The sequence below is a fragment of the Zea mays genome, chromosome 9 (assembly GCF_902167145.1).
Source record: "Zea mays cultivar B73 chromosome 9, Zm-B73-REFERENCE-NAM-5.0, whole genome shotgun sequence".
NCBI lineage: Eukaryota > Viridiplantae > Streptophyta > Magnoliopsida > Poales > Poaceae > Zea > Zea mays.
The window spans coordinates 133,012,364-133,030,875 of NC_050104.1; the positions used below are offsets into that span (position 1 = coordinate 133,012,364).

At 52.2% G+C, this 18,512-nt stretch overlaps 1 non-coding gene across 1 annotated transcript; it reads right to left on the reverse strand.

Annotated features, from left to right (window-relative positions):
* Nucleotides 1–16,697: 16,697 nt before the first annotated feature.
* TRNAG-GCC (transfer RNA glycine (anticodon GCC)) lies at nucleotides 16,698–16,768 on the reverse strand. Its single transcript has one exon. It is a non-coding gene; the product is annotated as a tRNA-Gly (tRNA).
* Between the last annotated feature and the right edge of the window lie 1,744 nt (nucleotides 16,769–18,512).

Here is an 18,512-nt window from a genome sequence, read left to right on the forward strand (position 1 = left end):
ACTCGCGTTCGGATAAAGTGGCTCCGCGGATCGAACAAGTCTTTACGTTCGGAAGCCCTTCTGCCGAAGCGATCCTTCGAGCCTTCTCGACCGAGTCGGTGATAGGGCCTCATGGACGGGTGAAAGTACGCGTAAGCGGCAAGGCCGACCGAGCCGAGGGACTCCCACGCCTCCGGGATACGGATACCTCACTCATCACCTTCCGCGAGAAGCAACTCTCGCTCGCACAAACATCCCTGTTGCCGACAAAAAGTCCAGATACTCGAAACAAGAGGAAAAGAGACGCAGCTTTACAACGCAGCGAGGGTGTGTGTTCTGGCCTCGGCGGCCGCAGAAGGCACACACTACAAGACACTTTGACCCTGCAGGCTCGGGTCTTGACGCTGGAAGGGGGCAGCAACACCCTCGACATCGACGACACCTTCGGCGAGGCCCGACCTAGCCTCGGACGGCGACGCGGTCCGAGGATCTCCGCTCTGAAGGACGACGTCATCACCACGCCCGGGCAATCGCTGCCAGGGACTTCTCCGGGAATCCGGCCCGAGCAGGCGGCTCGGTCGGTTGCCCCCAGGGCCTCGGCCAACCATCTTCCAAGGGCGCCAGCCCGGTCCGAGGCCTCGGCTGATCAACTCCGACATCGGTCCCGCTGACGGACAACCCGGCTAGGCTCCAGCCAACCAGGTTTCATTTTCAAGCCAACTCCGCCTCTGTTCATACTGATATCGCTACCCCTGGCCTCGGCTCGTCGAAGAGCGGCCGAGGGGTCTCTTTAACTAAGCTAGAGGAGCCTCGGACAGCAAGGCCGACCGAGCCGAGGGACTCCTACGCCTCCGGGATACGGATACCTCACTCGTCACCTTGACACGGGGCGACTCATGCTTGGTGAAGCGATTCAGATAATCAACAGACGAGTCTTAGCGCTCGAAAATGAGGGGAAAACACGGCTCCGTGCCAAAATTACATACATGTTCAGGCCCCGAAAGCCGCAATGAACAAAAACACTGGCATTCGAAGTGCCATTACAAACGGAACTCCGGTTCCCCCTCCGCAGGTACGAACAACCCCACTCGACGGGGGAGAGGCCTGCGGAGCAACAGAAGACCGACGAACGGCTTGTCGTCGCCCGCCCCAGCAACGGCGACGATGAAGACTTCTGTCCCGGGGGGCCGAACAGCAGCAGCGATGACCTCAGGGCGGATGCTGCTGCTAGGAGGCCCCCGCCCACGCCCAAACTCGAGAGGCAAGGACGGGCAGAAGGCCGTAGAGTTGGAGGTCGGTCCGCGGGTGGCGCCGGCGAACTCGTCGGCGGCGGAACCTCTTCCTGCTGCCGTGGCGGGAGGCGGCACCGGGAGCGGCTCCGAAGTCGCTCGGCTCAGCGACCCGGGCACGGTGCAACTGTCAGCACCACGGATGGCTCCCGCCCTTCCCCCCGATCACTGAGGGAAGGAGCGGGCCGCCGCCCACGCAGGGGCCGACCCCAACTCGGCGCACTCCCCTCCCCAGCACTAGTGATGAAAATCCTTGAGGCTGAGGGAGGGGCAGAGGCCGCAGCCCGGCTCGCTTTCCCCCACCATCAAGCCGGAGGTCACCATCTTGGGTGATCGCCGGTGGAGGGGTGCAGCCGGGCTGCATGATGAAAATCCTTGAAGCCGAACGATGGCTGAAAGGTACCAACTCTCACGGAGTTGCGTTCCTCCAACGATGAGGCGAAAAGACGGCGGGTTCCCCCCATCCGGGGGCTTGGAAGGTGGAAAGGCGCGGCGCATAAGGGAGCAAGAAGACACGGTCGCCTTTCGAAAGGGGTCACCCTCCTTTTAAAGGCAACTCTCCCTGCTTGCATCCCCAACTGTCACGAGCTGAGTCTTCTCCAACACGCTCCAAAGCCCTCCCCTGCGGCGCGGGGGCTGGGTCCCGCATGTCATGCAGACCGGCTCCGAGCAGAAGAAGCCAAACCGCCGCGCGTGGTGCACGCAACCGCCCAGCGGTTACAAGTGACCCTCCACTTTTGCCCAGACCAACGGGCGAAAGGGGCGAGCAGCCATGCAGGCGGCATGCAACCGCGCCAAGTGGACGTGCTTCTCCGACTCCCGACACGCCAGCATGGAGGCCCGGGCCCACGCGTCGCGCAACCGGCGCGCCGGATGCTGCATGCAAGCAACTGCACCGCCTGCGCCACCGCCGCGCCTCCTCGATTGCGGAATCAATGCCGCGACTCGAGGCGACCCAGCGCGCGACCCGGCAGCGCCAGCCTGACGCGGCGGCCAACGCGGCCAAAAGTGGGCCGACAGTAATGACGGTGGCAGGCGCGCGGGAGCAGCGGTCACGTCGTCAGCCAAGCTCGCGTCCCATCCGGGGGCAGCAAGAGAACCCCCTCTCACGACGTGAAGACGACGCGCCCGTGATCCGTTCCTCGAACGGCTCGCGCACACGCAACGGCTGCCCCGCCAACTACTCGCCCCGTCGCATTAACTCCGCGACTGGACAGGCGGCGCTTCTGGCAGGAGCAACAGGCGACGCTTCGCCTTCGCCGGAACAACCGCGCCAAAAAAGGTACGCCGCGTCGTTCGGTTTCGTATCCTTTTTCCTTTTTTTCCTCTTTCTCTATCTCTTGCAACAGGGACCGGGAAAGGGGGATACCCCAAAAGGGATCCTTCCCCGTGAAGGAACCAGGCTCCGAGCCTCCTTACTGATCAGGGGTTCGAAGGCTGGCCCCCCGAAGGGTTCAACAGCCGCCTCAGATCGCGTGGGCCCTACACCCACTACTGGTCAGAGGTTCGAAGGCCGGCCCCCCGAAGGGTTCCACGGCCGCCTCAGGCTACTCGGGCTCCGCGCCCATTACTGATCAGGGGTTCGAAGGCTGGCCCCCGAAGGGTTCACAGTCGCCTCAGACGCCGAGCGAGGGATGACCAGGGGTACGTTCGATACATAACCAAGGCTCGGGCTGCGCTCCCGAGGTACCCTAGGACATTTCCGAGACCAGCGGGAACGATCTTGTAACGGAATCCCATCGGAGGGAGGCATCGAGCCCTCGGACCCCGTCGCCAGGGGACCGGGTCCGGCAGATCACCCGCAGGTACTTTTGGGCGTGCCTCTGGGCCCCTAGCCGACCCCCAACGAACGGGGCACGGACGTCCACTCGGATTACCCGCTTGCAGCTCACCGGAGACACCATGTTCGGTGCCCATCGAGGGTAACATGGCGCTCTCCCCCCTCCTCCTTGCGGAAAGGCGACGTAGGGGCGTATGTAAAAAAGCCGAGTCTGTCCCTGATCGCCCTCTCGCCCTGTGCAGAGGCTCGGGGGCTGCTCTCGCAAACCCGGCTCCGGCCAAACCGTTGACAGCGTCAACATACTAGCCCGAGAACTTGGGCCCCGACCGTGCACCCGGGCTACGGCCAGTTCGCATGAGGGAACCACCAGACCAGCCGAAGCATTACGCAAGGCATTAAGACCTCGAAGGAGTGAAACCACTCCTCCGAGGCCTCGGGGGCTACACCCGGCGGGTGCGCTCGCGCGCACCCACCGGAACAAAATGCAACCGAGAAAGGCTGGTCCCCTTGCAAAAAAGTGCGACGAAAGCCTCCAAGCGAGTGCTAACACTCCCTTCGAGGCTCGGGGGCTACTGTCGGGGACCATAATTAGGGGTACCCTCAAGACGCCTAATTCTCAGCTGGTAACCCCCATCAGCATAAAGCTGCAGAGGCCTGATGGGTGCGATTAAGTCAGGGATCAGTCCATACGAGCGACTCGATCACGCCTCGCCCGAGCCTAGCCTCGGGCAAGGGCAGCCGACCCCGAGGGGTTTCCGTCTCGCCCGAGGCCCCCCTTTTTTAACGGCGGACACATCTCCGGCTCGCCCGAGGCTTTGCCTTCGCTAAGAAGCAACCCTGACTAAATCGCCGCACTGACCGACCGAGTCGCAGGAGCATTTAACGCAAAGGTGGCCTGACACCTTTATCCTGACGCGTGCCCCCCGGCAGAGCCGAAGTGACCGTCGTCACTTCGCCGCTCCACTGACCGGTCTGACAGAAGGACAGCGCCGCCTGCGCCACTCCGACTGCAGTGCCACTTGACAGAGTGAGACTGACAGGCAGTCAGGCCTTGCCAAAGGCGCCATAGGGAACTCTGCTCCGCCCGACCTAGGGCTCGGACTCGGGCTAAGACCCGGAAGACGGCGAACTCCGCTCCGCCCAACCCAGGTGTAGGATCTGGGACACCGGCTAGAGGGGGGGTGAATAGACGGTTTTGACTAAAAACAACAATACTAAATAAATTTAATCAATACAACAAGAGGAATAAATTATCTAGTGTCAATAAGTAAACAATGTATGAAAGACAACTACGGAGATTGAATACTTGAAGAACAATAAGCAAAACACTAATCAATTGCAAGGCTATAAGTAATGCTAGAAGGAATAGACACGAAATTTATCTCGTGGTATCGGTGATTTGCCGATCACCCCTAATCCACGTTGAGGTGGACTTCAAGCTCTCACTTGCTCCTCTATCAAGACACGACTTGATCTTTGAGCCAAGTGGACAAGAAATCACTCAATACCTCGATTCCACTAATGTCACCTTTGCCGCTCCGGCGAGGTAGGCGCGAACCCCTCACAATCCACACCGCGGCTTCTCCACAATCTTCTTGGAGAGCTCGACGGAGACGATCACCCGAGCCGTCTAGGAGGCGGCAACCTCCAAGAGTAACAAGCCAACGACGCTTGCTCGGTGTATCACCTAGTGCCTCAAGAATCACCAAATGATGCAAATGCACTAGGAACCCTCAATCTCTCACTAGAATGCAATCTCAAGCAAAGAGTGTGAGAGAGTGAGTTGGAGGATCACAAATGAGCTTGATGTGTGCAAGGAATGGCCAAGAGCCCTCTCTCACACGAGCTACCCTTCTATTTATAGCCCCCCATCTAAAACCAACCGTTATGTGCAAAAGGGGGCAATTCTGCGCACACGCGGACCGTCCGCGCCCTAGGACCGGACGGTCCGCCGTACATCATAACGGTTATAATGACCGTTGAAACATGTCAGAGCTGACTCAAAAGGTGGGTCCAGACAGTCCGCCCTTCAAGGCCGGACCGTCCGCGACCTGGCAAATTCAAACACCCGAGCCTCGGATCAAACGGAGTTAACACACGCGGACCGTCCGGCTATAAATCCCGGACGGTCCGTGACCTGAGACTGTACTGTCCGGACTGGTCCCCCGGACAGTCCGTAGTACAAATCTATAAAAACACACAGTCCCTGTCCAAAATGATTTTGACACTTGCGGACCGTCCGCCCCTCACAGGCGGACCGTCCGCCTATAATTCAGGGACTGGCCCGAAGCCACCCTTCTCTGGTCATGACTGCGGATGGTCCGGCCCTAAGGCCCGGACGGTCCGCAGTGCCATAGAACACAATGTCAATACAGAAGGTCAGACTTCGGACCCCTCTGGGAGATCGCGGACGGTCCGCCCCTAAGGCCCGGACAGTCCGCGCGACCATGACTTCGCAATTTTTCAAACATGCTTTTGAAGGAACTTTTGACTCGCGAAATGAAGCGTTGTTAGTCCTCATGCAAATGCAACTACTTGATGCTCTATGAGGCACTAAGTTTTACACAGATCGAAGTCATTGACCCCTCTTAATAGTACGGCTATCTAGCCTACTAATCCGGTCAGGTATCTTCTCTAAACTCCTCAAGACCGGCAAAAGTAAAACCTATATTATACCTTTCCGTTCATCTGATCCACAACCAATGAGGATGATTCTTCAACATTTCCTGTTCTATGTGGTCCAACCTTGCATTCTTATTTCTTCAAGAATCGTTAGTCCACAAACAGTTGTCATTAATTACCAAAACATTACCAAAGGGGCCCAGATGATTCACACCAGGGCTCGGACTCGGGCTAAGACCCGGAAGACGGCGAACTCCGCACCGCCCGACCCAGGGCTCGGACTCGGGCTAAGACCCGGAAGACGGCGAACTCCGCTCCGCCCGACCCAGGGCTCGGACTCGGGCTAAGACCAGGAAGACGGCGAACTCCGCTCCGCCCGACCCAGGGCTCGGACTCGGGCTAAGACCCGGAAGACGGCGAACTGCGCTCCGCCCGACCCAGGGCTCGGACTCGAGCTAAGACCCGGAAGACGGCGAACTCCGCTCCGCCCTACCCAGGGCTCGGACACCGCCCTGGCCTCTACCGACGACCTCCGCCTCACCCGACCCAGGGGCTCGGACTCGGCCTCGGCCATGGAAGACAGACTCGACCTCGGCTTCGGAGGAGCCTCCACGTCGCCCGACCTAGGGCACAGGCCCGCCACGTCAACAGGAAGCGCCATCATCACCCTACCCCGAGCCGACTCGGGCCGCAGAGAACAAGACCGGTGTCCCATCTGGCTAGCTCCACCAGATAGGCAATGATGGCGCCCCGCTAGCCTTGTGACGACGGCGTCTCTCAGCTCCCTTACGGAAGCAGGGGGACGTCAGCAAGGACCCAACCGCTCCGACAGCTGTCCCTCCGCCAGGCTCCGTTGCTCCTCCGACAGCCACGACATCACACCAGCAGGGTGCCAAGACCTCTCCGGCTGCCACATTGGCATGTACTTAGGGCGCTAGCTCTCCCTCCCGCTAGACACGTAGCACTCTGCTACACCCCCATTGTACACCTGGCTCCTCTCCTTACGCCTATAAAAGGAAGGACCAGGGCCTTCTTAGAGAAGGTTGGCCGCGCGGGGACGAGGACGGGACAGGCGCTCTCTTGGGGCCGCTCGCTTCCCTCACCCACGTGGACGCTTGTAACCCCCTACTGCAAGCGCACCCGACCTGGGCACGGGACGAACACGAAGGCCGTGGGATTTCCACCTCTCTCACGCCCGTCTCCGGCCACCTCGCTTCCCCCCTTCGCGCTCGCCCACACGCTCGGCCCATCTGGGTTGGGGCACGCGGCACTCACTCGTCGGCTTAGTGACCCCCCGGTCTCGAAACGCCGACAAGTGTTAATGCTTCTTGTAAGAGAAGGGATCAATTGGCTCAACAACACCATGAGAAACTTGTGAACATGTTGGAAAGGGGGGAAATTTTTTCAAGTAGAGGGAAAAATCAAGAAACCAGCCTAGCACGACCTGGGGATACTCGATGGGGTTCACATCATAAAACTTTATGTCGTATTGTTCTCATGTGGGATGCTATTTTAGAGGTACTAGAGATTGTGGCTGATGATGGCTCTAGTGGGGATAAGAAATATATGGCTTCTGGTTTGTTGAAACAAATGGAGAGCTTTGAATTTGTGCTTATTTTGCATATCATATGAGGTTATTAGGCAAGACTAATGATTTGTCACAATGTTTACAAAGAAAAGATCAGAATATTGTCCTTGCTGTTGGATTGATTGGAGCCACATTGCGGAATATTAGTGAAGTACGTGATAATGGATGGGAGGAATTGTTTGATGAGGTAAAAACCTTTTGTACCCAACATAACATTATTGTACCAAAGATGGATGATACAATTACTGTTCGAGGTCGCTCAAGGGGACGTGGAGGTCAGTTAGTGACTTACTTTCATCATTTCAAAAACGAGATCTTTATTGTTGTGTATGATCAAGTTATTGTGGAATTAAACAATCGTTTCACTGAAAGATCTACTCAATTATTGAGATGCATTTCTTGTCTAGATCCAAGAAATTCATTTGCCAGCTATGACAAAGCTCAGCTAATAGAATTGGCTAAGATTTATTCTGCAGACTTCTCTCAATATGACCTCTTGATCCTTAGAGACCAACTCGATATATTTATTGTTGATGTGAGGGGTAATTCTGATTTTGCAAATTGTGAAGACCTTGGTAATCTGGCTATTAAGATGGTGCAAACTGAGAGACACCTAGTTTTTGCATTGGTTTATCGTCTCATTGAATTAGCCTTAATTTTGCCTGTTGCAACTGCCACGGTTGAAAGAGCCTTCTCAGCTATGAAAATCATCAAGACAGAATTGAGAAATAAGATGGGAAATGATTGGTTGAATCATAGAATGGTATGCTATATAGAAAGAGATATCTTTGCAAGTATTCAAAGTGATGATATTTTATACCATTTTCAAGAATTGAAGAGTCGAATGAAAAAGCTACCTCCACAAAGTTCAAGTGGTATATTTTTGTACTCACTTATACATTTTTGCATTCATTAGTTATATTGTCATGTTGTATCTCTCATTTTATATAAATATTTAACTTGCAATGTGTAGGTTCAAATTCACGTGCTAAGGTTGATGAAGTTATTAGAGGCGCCGAAGAACCAAATCGTCTCTAATTAGGTACTTTTATATTTTTAATCAAGTTTATTTCATTTTTAGATGTTGAATTGAAGTAAATACTATTTTAGTATATGTTTATGCTATATTTTGTTTTAGCGGTATGTTTAGCCGCACAATATATTATAGGTTATTTAAAGTAACCTATAAGTTTTATAGAGTGGCCTGAGACGTTAATTTTATAGAGCTCCGCCACTGCGCGTCCGATCGTCAGATGGAATCGATCGCATGCAGCACCTCTCTGTGTTTGCCTTAACGCGCCCCCCTAGCTAACTAGTAGCTGCTAGCAGCAAGATCGATCCAAATCAAAGGCACGCAGTGACACCACCTCGATCTGGTCGCCGTGGTCGGTTATTAGTTACGTAGTTCTTTCCAGATCCGCCGTACGCGATGCCAAAAAAAACCCAACCATGATGCGTGCATGCATGATGCATGCATGGTTGATGCCGGCCGACCGGCCTCGGTTCCACTCGCACTCCCACCCCCACGGCCCCACCCATCGGTCTCCCGCGCCCAGCTTTTCTCCTTGGGTACGGATAGTGCTGGGAATTGGGTCGGGCCGGGCCAGCCTGGTCCAAGCTCATCGTGCTTCGTATCAAATAGGTTCGGGCCAGCAAAGCCCAAATAATTTTTGGACCGTACCGTGCCAGCCCGAAGTATAAAAACAGTGGTCCAGCCCGGCCCTAAATCACGTCGTGCCTTCTTTGGGCCGTGCCAGCCTAAGCCGGCCCGTGTATTTGACCACATAAAATCAAAATATTATAATCATATAAAGTTCATAACTTACTAAATTAAAGATATTAAACAATTCTAGCATTATTTGACCACATAAACTCTAAATATAACAACAATATAAAGTCGATATCTTACTAAATTAAAGAAATTAAATAGATTGGGCTTAATTGGGCCGTGCCGGCCCAAGCCCGGCCCATCTATGCGGGCCGTGCTGGGGCCCGACGGGCCGGAAATTGAGGCCCGGCCCAAATTATTTCGTGCCAGATCGTGCTTTGGACTCTTATTTTCGGGCCGTGCTCGTGCTGGCCCGAAAAGCCCTGTCCATACTCCCAGCACTAGGTACGGAGTACGGACACGGCCTCTGCTCTAGGGTACGCGGCATGCATGCAGTTGCAAAGCACGGTTCTTCCTCGTCGTCCTTCAATTGTAATCTTGTTTGCTTCTTTGATCTGCAGTTGCACAGACCGAGACCCAGACCGCCGTGCACTTTGGCCTTTTCCTTTTCTCACCATCGGGATGCAGCGAAAGACATGCGTCTCTGCGAAATTTGACCTGCATGCAGCCAGCACAGTCACTCACACAGCCGATCGATCGAGACGCGTACGACCATAGTCGCATCTATCATCGCTCCAAGAGAATATATATATCGACGAGTTTGACCGCACTCGCCCTCAGCTTTCTTCTTCAATCTTTTCATTATTCCTCCGTCCTGCATGCTCCCGGCCTATCCCCTAGAGCTATCTACCCTGCAACCTGCATCTGCATGGAAATAAAGGGTCCGCTACTACGCCCCCCGGCTCGTCGTAAAGCACTAAAGCCCTCCGCTTGCTAGTTCCTACTGTACCAGCAAAGCAAATGCTGCAGCAGGGTGTGTGTGTGTGCATGACACGATGGGAGCGAGACTAACGGTGTAGCCTTGTGGTGGCTATATAGATCTCTGTACCTCATCTTTCATCTTACTTATCTCTCTTACTAATTTTCCTTTTTATATCTAAGCCAACTCTAATCTTTATTCCGTTTCCTCTCTTTCCTTTACCTTAACATCCAGAGCAACTTCAACTGTTCTCTAAACAACTCACTACATCTTAAATTTAAGAAATGACTAGAAAAAAATAATTGTTCAATAGTTCTCTAAATAGGCTTGCTAAATTTAGTTACTTGTCATATTCAACCCCATTTACTCTCCAGATTTGGCAACCGGATAGAAACTCACTAAACACACTTGGTGTCGCCGATTTCTTTTAGTATATTTGTCGGAGAGGAAATTCTCCGGCCGGATGGCGGAGTGCATCCGCCCTAAGTCCTAAGATGTGTAGGGAGCTTAAGCGTTTTGCCTGTTGCGAGATGTAGGAATGAACACAAGAACACGCAAGAGTTTAGAGTGGTTCGGGCCGCCGGAGCGTAATACCCTACTCCACTGTGTTGTATTGCTTGAGAGAGTCTAAGTGTGTCCCCTGGATGACTTTCTTTTTATAACGTTGCATGCTCCCCCTTTTATAGTTCAAGGGGGCGTGTACAAGAGTGCTGAGCCCCGACATGTGGACCCAGGAGCACAATGGATGTAAGACTTAGGGCAGCAATAGTTGGATGCTGGAGTAATCTTCCTGCGCTTTGACACCCGTGATCCGGTAGTGTTGGTGTGCTGGGGAAGCTATAGCAAAGTTTAGTCCGGGTGGCCAAGTTGTGTGTCCGGACCCTCTTGGATCGCGGCTCTAGATACTAGAACTCCCGTCGCAGGGTGGTGGAGTGTGCAGGCTTACGGTACGAGACCAGGCTAAGCGGCTACACGGCTCCGGACCACCCCAGGAGACAAGTGTCCATTTTCTAGAGCCGGACCCCAGGTTGTCGGACCCATAGGACTATAGTTCCAAATACTAAGGCACCCGTCACAGAATGGTGGGATGTGCAGGCTTACGGTACGGGACCAGGCTAAGCGGTTACACTGCTCCGGACCACTCCATGGAATGAGCTCCCGTTCTTTGGAACCACCCCCCAGGCTTTCGGACCTCCCAACTTTCGTAAAGGAGGTTCTAAACTGCAAGCCTGGCTGCTCAATTCGGATGTCGTCATGTCAGGACAGATGGGAACCGTGCGGGTGGGTTAGATAAAAGATATTATCTGAAAATTGTAGGTCAAATCCACGAAGCAGCAAGATAAAGTTGTCATAGAAACGCGTCTGAGGGGGTGAATTTCCTCTTTATAACTTGACATGCATGAGTGTAAACCATCAGGCCGGGTTTATGTGGGCAGACCTCACCGGGCAAAATTTAACTATAAAAGAAGAAAAATTTAACCCCTCAGAGTTGCTTCTATGGATTGAACTTACAGAGATAGGAAGGGGTACTTCTTCAGCTATAGCAAAGTTGGCATCCCCCAGGTTGGCATATTTCCATCGCCTTGAGGGTTCCTCCCTGCTGAGGGAGAGGTTGCGGACCCCCTCTTGGTTCAGTACTTTGCCACAGGATTAGGTCCCGACCCTGGGTTCCCTACTATGCACGAACTGTCGGCCATAGTACTTGAGCACCTGGTTACGATGTGCATTTCGGGTTGCAACTTGACATCTGAGTCTGCCGCTTGAGTCCACGTCCTTGCACTATAGTGGCCCCTACATAAACCCATCGAAAGGCTGGACCCATGGGGAGTCCAGAAGGGTTTCCGGGGGAAGGCAGGCTTTGGCCCCGTAGACCAGGTAGCACGAATCCTCCTGGTGGTCCGTCTAGTTGTCTTCACTGGAATTGGAGCCTCCAGTGAAGACATCCTTCAGGACCCCCTCGAGTGACTGATACCCGAGGTCCGGTTCGGCCGCGGCCACCTCTTCGTCGCCGGCCCTTTCCTTGCTGGGTCGGCGACGAGGTGGGGAGCCATCCCCGGAAGACTGCTCGCGCAGCGCGCTGACGCGTTTCGCGAGGTCAATGATCTCGCGACATTCTGTGGCGCTGTGGTGACCGTTAGGGTGCACGGGGCATGTGCCGCCGTTACCCCTCTATGGTCGTGGGCGTTTGCTGCGGTCGCCCCGGCCCCCAGTCATAGCTGCCACGACTAGAGCGGCAGAGTGCGGCTTCTCGTTGCCGCGGTTCTTTTTCTTCTTTTTCTTGTCGTCCTGAGCGACGGCACCTAAGCCGCCTATTTGGGCAGCCCCGGTCTGTGGCCTGAGTGCCACACACGGCCCTCAGTAGCCTTGGCGCACTTGTCGGCCAGAGCAAAGAGAGTGGAAACCGTTTCCACGTCATGCGTGGCCAACTTCTCCAACATCTTTTCATCACCTACCCCCTGGCGGAAGGTCGTGATGATAGAAGCATCGAAGATGCGAGGTATAGTACCTCGCACCTTGGTAAAGCGGGAGATAAATGTCCGAAGAGTTTCTCCGGGCTCTTGCCTCACTGCGTGGTGGTGGGCCTCCACGCCGTGTTGCTGGTAAGCACTGGCGAAGTTCGCTGTGAACCGTGCGCAGAGCTCTTCCCAGGAGTACATTGACCCTGGGGCAAGGTTCATGAGCTAAGTCCGGGCGGGCCCAGACAAGGCGACATGAAAATGTGTCGCCATCACTGCGGTGTTTCCACCTGCTGCTGTAATAGCGGTGACGTACACCTGCAGAAATTCCGACGGGTTTGACGTACCGTTGTACTTTTCCGGCAAGTGCGGTTGAAACTTGGATGGCCATGTCGTCGCGCGGAGGTGGTCCGCTAGGGCGGCGCAGCCCACTCAAGCCAACGGGATGCTCGTCTGGAATCGGGCATCCCCTGGGGCCTGTGGTGCGGCCACAGCGAAATCTTGCTCGAGGTTGTGACCCTCGAGGTTCCCACGGCGATCACGCGCCCTTTCTAAAGAGATACAGGCATCCTTGCCCGCACGCCTATGGTTGAGTTTGTCCCGCAGGTCTTCTGGTCTCTTCGGAGGGACTTGCGCGTCTTCTACCGCACGCCTGCGGTTGAGCTCCGCTCGTAGATCTTTGGTCGGCGCACCCCTCACCGAGGGCGAGCGCACCGAGGCTGATGCCTCGTACTGGCGTCGGGATGGTCGAGGTCTGGGCCTGACCGAGCCAGAGTGCGCCATGCCAAGGAGGCGATCCACGTCGTCGTGCCACTGTCTCATAGCCCCTGGCGATGCCGTGGAGCTTGGTGGGTAGCGCAACAACTCCCTGGCCGCAGAGACCGCCCTGGCGGGAGCAACCCCCGATGGAGTCCGGGACGCCTGCGCTGGCGTGTGTTGCCGTGTGGGGTGCACAGCTGCGGCACCAGGCGTCGGGCGGCTAGAACTTTGCGGCATAGAAGATGCGTCCTCCTCCTCCATGAGGAAGTCTTCAGAGGTCTCGTCATGGTGCTCGGCGATATGGACCATAGTGTCGAATAGGAAAACAAGCAAAAACTTCAAGCCTAGCCCCCTACCTGGCGTGCCAAATATCGGAGAGGAAATTCTTCGGCCGGGTGGCGGAGTGCACCCGCCCTAAGTCCTAAGATGTGTAGGGGGCTTAAGCGTTTTGCCTGTTGCGAGATGTAGGAATGAACACAAGAACACGCAAGAGTTTAGAGTGGTTCGAGCCACCAGAGTGTAATACCCTACTCCACTGTGTGTTGTATTGCTTGAGAGAGTCTAAGTGTGTCCCCTGGATGATTTTCCTTTGTAACGTTGCATGCTCCCCCTTTTATAGTTTAAGGGGGGCGTGTACAAGAGTGCTGAGCTCGACATGTAAGACTTGGGGCAACAATAGTTGGATGCTGGAGCAATCTTCCTGCGCTTTGACACCCGTGATCCGGTAGTGTTGGTGTGCCAGGGAAGCTTCCCTGGTAATGCACAAGTGCTGGTGGACATAGCGTATCCTACAGCACGGGAATACTGTTCAGATTAGACGGGCACGCCGCCTGCTGTATGGCCTGGGCGCCGTCTGCCAGCGGAGTGGACAGGACACATTAAATGCCGAAGGGGCACATCACCTGACATCAGGGTGGACAGGCGGCGCATCCTCTCCGCAATAAATGCGGAGGCCGTGCGGCCCAGAGTCCCTACGTCATGCTCCGCCCGCTGGCCTACGTCACGGGCAATAAGCCATGTGGCAGCATTGGGCCCTTGGACGAGCGGGGAGCGGAGGCGCGCCAGATAGAGCCCAGACACGCGTCAACACCGGACCCTTGCCTAGGCCACGACACTTCCTGTCCCGAGACCTTGGTATGGGTGGTCTGGAGCTTACTTGGAGGGGTCCGAACTCCATCCAATGGCTCCGGGCTGCTTTACTTCGGGGGTCCCGGGCCGTATTCGGGGGTCTGAGTTGTGCGCACAGGGGTCCTGCGCCTTCTTGAGGATGTCTAGACCTGATGATGTTGCCTCCGAGAACACCATCTCAACTGCTCACGAGATATCTTTGGGGCTGTTCTCCGCGCGGCTAGGGGTAGCCGCACATGCATCGTGTCTTCATACCGTAGTGAGGGGTACCCCTGATCCAGGGTGCCGACAATATTGGTTTGGTAAACCTACTTACTAGTTTTAAAGCTAATTCAATTATATATTTTATATAATGGTTAAATAAAGTACGGTACTATAGAATAGTTTAATTTAAAAAGCACATAAAATACTGGTAGTTTCATGAAACATACATGTCACTAGTGTTTGATCGGCATATGGCTACATGTGTCTGGCATAAGAGACATGTTGTTTCAGAATTAATTGTTCCTTTTTTATAGACTATATATGGACGATCGACGATGTGATATTTACGATGAGCCACATGTTCGAGTGAGATTTTAACGCTATAGCATTGTTGTTCTCCATTACATCGGAGTAGTACATGAGATAGAGAATAACGGGGTTACGACGTTGCTGAAATCTCATTTGACCTCCATAGGCTTGTCATAAGTTCACACTCTATCGACCATTCTTGGATGGATTTATGACCTATTATTTTCTATAGATATAAGTTCGTGGTATATCTAACGGGAAAAGCTAATCTATCATATTATGTCCTTAGGATGAAACATGGGTGACAACCTTAGATGGATGTACGGTGTTTGAAGTAAGAGTGGAATTCATTCGAAAGAGTGAACGACCAAGACGTAGGAATTTATCGATCGTGCATTCTGTTTGCCAACCAATGGTATCTAAAGGTCTCCATACAACAAGTGCTAGAATTATATAAGTTGTGACAAGAGAAGTGTTTTAATGGACCTTTGTCGGTTTGGTTTCATGCCAAGTTATAGGTTGTAGGTGCACCATATCGAGTTACATGATAAACATGTGGAAGGAGAAGAGCATGAAAGAACAAATTGGTGATAGGATGGTCGAGATGTTTGATGCTATGTGGCCGGAGTTTGAACTAAAATATAAGGATTAACCTATGTTGTATGTTCAAAAGTTTTTCGATATTCTGAAAGACTTGGAAAAATGATTGCACCAATACATGACAGTTATAAAACTTTTAAGACTTAAAAAAACTAGTTATATATATGGATGATTTATTTGATGGATATTTGTGATGTTAATGATATATGTGATGGATATGTGATGTTGTATATTTGCGCTAATATAATTGATGTGAATGTACGTGTCCGTGAATGTATTGGATGGATATATATTTGTTATAGTTGGATGTATGTATAATTGCTGTTGATGGATGCAAAGAATTAACCTACATTAGCTCAGGGCTAATTTCTGTCAATTATGGTCAATCGATAGAAACTAGTTAATTGGCCGTAGCTGAACTAAGGAGGCTAATTTTTGTTGGCCAGCCATAACCGACAGAAATTAAAAAGAATTTTTTTCCTGCCTTGCTCACGGAAGTAGATAGAAATTTTCATTGGTCCGCCATAGCTAAGTGGATAGAAACTATGAGGCAAATTTGCCTACAAATTGTGGACTTGGCTGTAGATTTTGTAGTTGGCTAGAGACGATCTTAGAACCGACTGCCTGGTGCTCTTAATTAGATTCTTTATCTAGAGAATGACTAGTTAGTAGTCTATGTATTGCTATTATTTCTATATAATATCATGTAATTAGAACTTATTCAAATGAGATATTTATTTAAACACGGTTATATTTTTTTCCGAATTATTGGTAAATGTATATATTTACTGTATCTTTCCCCAGTCGTAGTACTAGACTCTGGCGATTTATTTAGGTGGTGTTTGGTTTGTAGGGACTAATTTTTAGTTCCTACATTTTATTCCACTTTAGTTACAAAATTATCAAATATAGAAACTAAAACTCTATTTTACTTTCTATATTTGTCAATTTATATACTAAAATAGAATAAAATGAAGGGACTAAACATTAGTCCCTAGAAACCAAACACCCCATTAGTCGTAGTTCTCAATGAACTGATTGACGTTCTGTTCTTCTGTGTCGTCAGGTGTGTTGCTACAGTACTTTGGTTGGTAGAATGAGCCAATCACCGAACGCAATTGTTCGTTCGAGCAGCAGCATCGTCTGCATATGCGTTGGGCACTCTTAAATCCTGATCAAGCGATCTAACGTGCTGAGGTCATTGGTTTCACTGTACTATATATGATCGAGCAGATTCATCACGCGATTCCCGGAGTGGTGGATTCTAATACCAGGACACCGTCTGAAATTGAAGAAGTGACTGAAGGAAGTCCGGATGATGCGCAGGGAGAGCCAAATTTAGACCTTCGATAACTGTAAAAAGAAAAGAAATAAATTTTAAAACAAAAAAAACATTGCACCAGCCGGGAATCGAACCCGGGTCTGTACCGTGGCAGGGTACTATTCTACCACTAGACCACTGGTGCGTTTGATGTCTGCCTTATCTTGTACGTATATATTGTGTTTGTATCTGAATTCTTATATGTAGACAACTTAGCAGCTGGAGTACGTATACGCGCAAATGGGCAACTGAGCTTCCCTAATCTGGTCGGTGTCGCTCTACAGAACCACTACGCGTTGCAGAACTATTGTGCTCCTGACGGCGGCGGGGTGCGCGCGACGATCTGCTCCAGCGAGAAGGGTGGCGCGCTGGCCCTTGTCGACGGAGATGTCGTGGAGAAGCGGGAGCGAGTCGCCGATGGCAGGAACGCAGCAGCAGGGCAGGGTGCCGGTCTTGAGGTTGAGGTCGTCGAGGGTGACGGTGCGTGAGGTATCGGACGTACGGGGAGGAGAGGCACTGGCGGAGGATGTGCTCAAAGAGGACGTCGACTCGCAGGGGAGCGCGGTGATTGACTCGAGACTCGAGAGCACTGGCGGGGAATGGCCGAGCGGTGGGAGAGAGGCGGCGACTGAGAAGTGTGATGTGAAGGACAGGGGTCTCGAAGCGTCGCGGCGTCGGACCGTGGCTTCGTGATAAGGAAGCGTTAAACGGTTTTAGGTCATCGGATTGTGATCGAATGGCTGGAGAAAAAAAAGAGACGACGTGGATAGACTCGAACCCCGCGTTTACAGGAAAAGTCATCCGTTGAAAATAAGAGAATATATCTGGTGCATATGGTGGTGCATATGGTGTATATATTAAATTATCAATATTTATCTTAAATTTAACGTCTCTAGTTATTTGATATATTTTGCTAAAGACACCTTCTAATGTGGTGGAGTGTAGCGATGAAAGTTGTTATTTATAAATTATAATGATCAACAAAATATGTTAGATCTAAAATAGAAAGCGATAATTTAATATGTATATTATGTGTACTAAGCTTCTAGATGTACCGGATATGTCCTGTGAAAAGAAAGGAAAAATAAAAGGCAACGAAGTCACTATCCATTGAAGGCTGGAGGGCCAGCAATTAATGGGCTCCGCGCTAGCCGCTCCCAGCATTCAATCCGGGCTCTGACTTGAGCCCAGGTCAGACACATCATATAGACATATACTATACCTACTGCTGCGCTGTGCTGTGCATAATAAAAACAAAATAGCAGCAGGGACCAGCTGACCAGGGACCCGGCCGGCCAAGGAAGGCCCGCCCAGGCCCAGCCGAGCCCGAGCTCCACTTCTCCTCGTGCAGTGGCAGTGCAGTGTGCAGCTGTGCGGAAGCGGAATGTTCATGACAGAAAAAGAAATGGCAGCAGAAAAAAGACTGTTTCGTGCCATCCTGGAGTGATGGGCGGCAGGGACGGTGGCAGGCACACCTGCATGCACTCCTGTATTTATTTATAATTTTTATAGTATAGTATTTATTTATAAACCTATGGGTCTGCTATTTCCTTCCTCCTCCAATTCTCCTCGTGAGTCGGTAAGTCGTAACGTCTCACTAGCTAGCTAGTGGGCCACACTCCAAAGATGAGGTGAAGTTGATATAATGGCTTTAACTTTATCCACCTTATTGTATGTGTTCTATATATATTTATATTCATCATCATTTACATGAATATTGTCGGGGACCATAATCAGGGGTACCCTCAAGGCTCCTAATTCTCAGCTGGTAACCCCCATCAGCATAAAGCTGCAAAGGCCTGATGGGTGCGATCAAGTCAGGGATCAGTCCATTCAAGGGACTCGATCACGCCTCGCCCGAGCCTAGCCTCGGACAAGGGCAGCCGACC